This window comes from Euprymna scolopes, chromosome 4 (genome assembly GCF_053919585.1).
Source record: "Euprymna scolopes isolate OS-2025 chromosome 4, ASM5391958v1, whole genome shotgun sequence".
NCBI classification, from domain to species: Eukaryota; Metazoa; Mollusca; class Cephalopoda; order Sepiida; family Sepiolidae; genus Euprymna; species Euprymna scolopes.
The window spans coordinates 173,624,461-173,631,746 of record NC_136485.1 but is presented as its reverse complement, the minus strand read 5'-3'; positions in this window follow the sequence as shown (position 1 = coordinate 173,631,746).

Below are 7,286 nucleotides of genomic sequence, written 5' to 3'. Positions count from 1 at the left end.
CGCGAACGCAGACCCCAGAATTTTAATGAACCACCCTTCTGCCAGATCAAACATACCCATTCCTGGGTCTCGATATATCTTTTATCATTATATGCAAACAGTTTTTTAAAGCAGTCAACCATATCGGAGCCTACTCGTGACCACACACACACATACACACACACATTCAGCTTTATATTATAGAAGATATATATATATATATATATATATATATATATATATATATATATAGGCGAAAAAAGTCTGCACTTGTATTTTTTTCAAAAACTGCGAATTTAAGCTAAATTTAATGTAACTGGTTAAACAAACTATACCTCATTGGAATCGCCTTGTATTCTTTTATAATTTTACCTTTTCATATTTGACTTTTAATTGAAATATTCTAATGTTCATTTCAATTAAAAAAATAACTTCAAATTTAGGAGGTAAAAAGAAATTCTGCACAATGAAAGTTTGTTATTAAAAGGTAACTTTAGGACATTAAGGCAACACAAATACAACAGGAACACAATGAACTAGTTAATATTTAGTAGCATAGCCCTTCTGCAATTTGACAGCCTGCAATCTTTTGGGAATTCCTTGAATGAGCCTGGAGAAATAGAGGAAAGGGCATCTCACTTTACTTATATTTTTGTCCAAAGTTCGTCCAAATTTGAAATGTTATCATTGCGTAGTTATTGCTTAATGTAATGACATAGGCTTTAGATAGAATTGAGGTCATGATATTGTGCAGGCCAATCAAAACACGGAATTTCATGCTCTTCCAGGAACCTCTTGACATTGTCAGCTGTGGGAATTGGAGCATTATCCTGCATGAGGATGGGATTATCATCCAAATTCCGACCAAAGTAGGGTAGAAAATGTTCAGTCAGCATATTAATGTACTTGGTTGAATTAATTGCAAGCGAACTATAGGTCCTGGACCATTGGTGCTAATAATGCGCCACACCAAAACTGATCTCCCACCACCTTGCAGTGTTCACACTGAGCACCTAGGATTATATTCTTTGTCTTTCCTTCGACGGACGTACTGCCTACTATCACTGTCTGGCCTATTGAACTGACTTTCGTGGTTAAAAAGCAGTTTTGACCAATATGAGAAGTTATGATCTTCATTGCATCTGACGAAATCCAGACGGCGCTTTCTGTTCTTTACAGAAATCATCGGCTTGCCTCTTGCAACATATCCTCGCAAATTAAATTCCTTTAATCTATTATTGACAATAGAAAGGAAGCACCTTTTAACGAAATTGCACAGATGTTGGTTTTGGGGAGACGTTTCAAATCTGTTTCTTAGGCTGCGGATCTTGATAGCATTGTCGTCACTGTTAGAAATAACTATAGTATGACCAGATTTAGGGGCATTACGAGTTTAATGAGTTCCTGATGATCACTAAGAGAAAGTCGTGGCATATGGACTAAATGTTATGTTGTATAACTTTAGACAACAACAATTACCATTAGAGATGATTTGTTGCCTGTTGGTCGAGATTTTAAACTGATTTAGAAGCAACAATTTAAGTTGGTTTTAAGCGAAGTCGTCGGTGCGGGCGTTCTTTTTGCCGCCTCAATTTTAATTTATTATTTTTTAATTGACGTGAACACTAGAATATTTCAATTAAAAGTCATATATGAACAAGTGAAATTTAAGAGGAATAATAGGTGAATCAAATGAGGTATAATAGGTTGTTTAAACAGTTACATTAAATGCAGCTTATATTTGCAGTTTTTGAAAAAATTACAAGTGAGGATTTTTTTTCCGGCACTATATATATATATATATATATATATATATATATATATATATATATATATATATATATATATATATAAGGGAATGGTAATGATAATGATTTTAATATATCATCGAATAATCCCAATGATTTAATAAATTCTTTCTGCCGACAGAAAGGGCCTGCGTGAAAAAAATCGAGACTGACTCCAAAAATTTTAAATGATTTGGTGTAAGATTCCTAAATAGCCTGTTTTATATGCATTAGCACAAGATCGATTTTCGATTAGGTGTTGACAAGGTAGGAGAAGGGCGAACGCGACGTGGCTTGCTTCGCCTGATTGCTACCGGTATATGATGATTAATGCGTGTCTGCAAATTTAAGGACGTTCGACCTACATAGCCAGTAGCGCACTGACAATTTAATTCATAAATAACATTGCTTTGTGTTATCTAGGTAAAAACTCTCCATCGTAACCAAGGGCAATGCAAATTCTACACCAAAAAACAAATGTAACACAACCGACTTACCGAGCAAGGGACGTGATCATTTCAAGCAACTATAACCCAAGTCTATGTCTCAAAAGTAGGAATGTTATACTCGTAAGAAAGATGCCACCACGACACACAATCCTAGCGTGCAATCACCAATAGAATCATCAGAATGTGAGATAATAATACAGATTAAGCAAACCGCAGCGAAATGAACATACTTCGTCTTGTATATTGTAATTATATTAACAGAGAGATATATTAAAACGTGTCGTGTTATTTAATGGATATAAGATATTGTTCTTTTAACAGACAGATAATAAACGTATAAATCGTATGTATGTTGTTTAACCAGGAGGAAATGATATTGACGTGTAAACTGAATCATGTTGTATCAGACTTATCACACGGGATATTTTTACAGATAATATATAAGAATAATAATATATGCTTCACACCTTTTTCCTGAAGGGTTATTTTATCTTCCTGCTGCTCCGGGACGAACCACAAAGCGATCAGCACCACCCAATTGATATATCTGTTCTTATTTGTGAAACCATTAAAACAGTTCTTTATATTTTTATAATATAAATTTATTACAGTTGTCTCAAATGGTTTTCACAGGATCTGCAGTTCGTCTACATTTTCTATTCTTGCAGCTCGCTCCCTAGCTGCCTGTCAACCCCTGTCTAGACCGTCTGTCCGGTTTTGTGATCAAAACTCAACTTTCTGAATCTCTCGAAAACTAACTACATCACGTGTTCTCTTACGTTACCTAATTACGTGTCTCAGACCAACATCTAGTTATTTGTTTATCCAAACCTCAAAATAATGTTTACATCTATTTTCTATTTTCACATCCCTTTTGCGATTCACACGTCAATCATCTCTTCCCCAATTTAATTGTTTATTCTTCTAATCATAACAACTGATCCAGTGACCATTCGTCGCTCAAATCAATCAATAATACTATTAACAATAATAATAATGTTTTGACCCTTGACCCCGCTTGCCACCGTTAACACAGATACTACACTATGATCAAAGCCTAAAAGGGGCATAACATTACACTGGAACACGGGTATCGTCATGCAACCACCGATAACTCAAGCCGATGTCTCACAAGTTGACATTTTCATTTCGGCATGGGTTATCACCGAGGGGGCAAAAAGTGAACAGATTTCATCAGAACACGTTCAATTAAAACCATGTAAAACGGTCACAGAGATTTAAGCCATTAGACAAGGGATAGAGCTTAGTTGACACAGCGGACGTTATTAGATTGAAGCTCTTTTATGTGACCTATCCAAGTGGAAGAGACTAGGGGTAGACGCACCAGTAAAAATATGGCAACAATACTCCATATATGGAAGAATGGTGGCTTTGTAGAGGTATATGATATTCTCAGGTGTGGGTAGTCTTCTAGCACGATAGAGGCACTCCACATTTTTTAAGCAGCCTTCGCAATGTCCTCAATATATTCCTTTGAATGTTAAGCCAAGGAGTTTGAAGAAAGAATTATCCAGTAGGGTGTTATTTGTCATTGATATCAGTGATATACGGCCACATTCCACTACAATTTTGAGGTAATTTTCTGCAATTGTCTTAGATTTGTATCCATCCAGTCTTTCATCATTCATGTTATAGAGCGTTATATCATCAGCAATGATGCCCATCTCGGACACAATATATTCAGGGCGGTCGTTAATAATTACCAGGAATAATAGTGGTCCAGGGATCGACCACTTAATCACTACCATGTTAATATTGTATTGTTTAGACGCATATCCATCAATGACAACTAAGATACTTCTCTTTTCAAAGAAGAATCTAATTATATTTAGTATTCCTCCAGTTAGTTCTGACGATTTAATTTGCATTAGAAGCCCTTCGTGCCAGACGTTGTAATTGATTGATTAAGGTCTCAAAGTTTTAGCGAAGAGCGAAATGAGACTAATAGAGCGATAATTGGGAGATCAGTTTTCATATGTGAACGACGTAACACTTATTTTTCTATTAGATTCATCCGTTATAGTACCTTTACTTTATGTATCATGTTAAATAGGGGTTTCACTCTATCTAATCGTTTAAATTACAATCGTTGTAAAATATTTATGTATTCTTTTCAAAACGTTGAATACAAGATTAAATAAAAAGAAAAAATACTCGCACAATTTTCTTATTTCAATTCAAACAAGAGCGAAAAGCTGCTGAAACAGCATATGATATATGAACCAAGCATTTATCCCATGAACTTCTACGGAACGCACAACACAATGGTGATTTAAGAAATTTCGTGGCGGCGACGAGAGTTTTGAAGATTATAAGTGGATTGGTCCGACATCGAACGTTTACAACGATAAATTAAAAGCCTTAGTCAAAGCCAACCCACGCACAAAAATCAAGAACTAACTTCTGAATTAGACTTAACATATACGACCATTTCCAATCATTAAGAGAGATTGAAAAGGTAACAAACTTGATAAATGGGCGCCTCATGAATTGAATGACAACCAAAAGAAACGTCGTTATAAAGTGTAATCTTTCTTTCTGATAGGCAACAACAAGAACGACCTGTTTTTTGACAGGATTGTGACTTGTGATGAAAAGTGTGTTCTTTACGACAACCGGCGACGCTTAGCTCAGTGGTTAGACGCCAACAAAGCATCATGACAATTCCCGAAGCCAGAGTTGCACCAGACGAAGTTCTTGTTGACTGTTGGTGGTCTGCGTCCGATTTTATCCATTAAAATATTTTGAATGCAGGCGAAACCATTACGGCGGATAAGTAATCTCAACAAATGGTTGAAATGCATCAGAAACTTCGACAACATCACCCAGCTTTAGTCAACAGAAACATAATGTACACATCCACAACAATGGCCAATCGCACGTTGCTAAACCGACCGGGCAGGAGTTGAACCAATTGGACTACGAAACTGCATCATCCACCATACTTTCCACACCTCTCACATACCAACTACCACATTTTTAAGAATCTCGAAAACTTTCTGCGTGAGAAATGCTACAAAATTAAAAGGGGACATTAAAAACGCCTTCAGCGACTTCAAGACCACTAGAACGCAAGATTTTTATGTTATAGCCATAAATCCACTTGTTCTGTGAAAGCTAAACTATATTGATTGCGATGGGGCTTATTTTGATCAGTAAATGTTTGTATCTAGATATGTTCATCTGTATTTAAAGGTTAACAAAAAATAAAACTGTCTTTATATATATATATATGTGTATATATATATATATATATATATATATATATATATATATATATATATATATGATAAGAATAATGGAAATATTATTCCGACAAAATAGAGAAATAAAAAGAAAAAAGGAACAAACCGAGTTATGTGTTCATCAACGTTTCATCTCGCTATTTCGAGACTTTCTCTGGGTGAATGAGATTTACAAAACAACAACAACAGTACAAATATTTGAAAATTTTTCATGTGCAAAGTGTGACGCTGTTCTATTTCAGAAATTCAAAAAACGAGAGGAGCTTGCGTTGTTAAAGAGAAGGGAATTTTTAATAACGCCATACAGTCGTTAATATGTTTGTAAAAGATATGGACGCAGTTAATATTATTTCTGGAATGAATATGTTCGTTAAAATTCAAATATAGATGTCTAACAGAAATGAAATGAGTGTGTTTGTGTTATGTAATTTATTGATTGAGATTATATCTATTAATTATTACAGAGGTGTTTCTATTGTGTGAGAAGGTTAACCGGTGTCTACAATTGAATTATGTTCTTTTAATAAAATTTTACTTATTAATGGCGCTACATTATAGAAACCTGCAAGTTGTTTAATTATACTTGAATTTCCGATAAGCGCTGATTCAAGAAGTCTCCGGCGCGGTTTATTTGAAATAAATTTAACTATTTTTGCTTGTTTAAAGTCAAAGGTGTGATTATGCTACAATGAATAAGAAAATAATGCACTTAGAGAATTGCTATTTTTTTATATCTTTTTTGTGTTCACTGGCCCTTTTTTCTTACTTACGCTGGGTTTCACCAACGTATCTATGATGGCAATTTTGGTAAGGAATAGTGTATGTACCTGCATTAGAAACTGATTTTCTTGTAGTTTTCATATCTGTCTTTTAGTTTGTGATGTGGTTTGTATGATTGAAATTTCTAGTTTGTTTAGTGTGCTGCAAATTATTGTATTATTGGTGTGTGTAGGTAAAAGAAGGTACCTATTTATGAGAGAAAGCTCTGGTGTATATGATTTTTTATTATTTATCCTGGAAAATATTTGTGTGGTTTTCGCTTAGAATTCAAAATGAAATATGTGGGATATTGTGGAATGTTAAAACTTCTTTAAAAACTCTGAAAAAAAAATAATAAATAAAAGCAACGAATGCGAAAAATGGCATAAATAACCCTGTGTCAATATTTAAACTTTAAAAATCGGAAAAAAAGACATCTCACACCCCAATTCGAACTTACAACCTTTAGATAATGACGACGCGATTTAATCAACTGAGATAAGACGACGTCGACGAAATTGTTTTTTTTTTATATATATATATTTGTGTTTCAAAGAGCATACGTATATATATATATATATATATATATATATATATATATATATATATATACACGTGTGCTATATATATATATATATATATATGTATATACACGTGTGCCATGTATATATATATATATATATATATATATATATATATATATACGTGTGCATGTGAGTGCATATATATATCTTAGATATTTTACATAGACATTTATACGTCGCTATACATTCGGGAGCAAGCCAGTTACCAGTAACTAGAGACCTCTTCAGGTGATGATGTTTTTTTGTATAAGCAGTGTCGTCTGAAAAGGTTTCTAGCTACTTGTAACTGGCTAAGCGAAACATGCTAAGAGTAGCGACATATTAATGCTTATGTAAAACAACAAAACAGTATATCTTCGGTATTTAGCAATCTTGTATGAAGTTTGTTAAGTTATTGGTTGTTTCACATTCGAAACGTATTTACCTATATATATATATATATATATATATATATATATATAT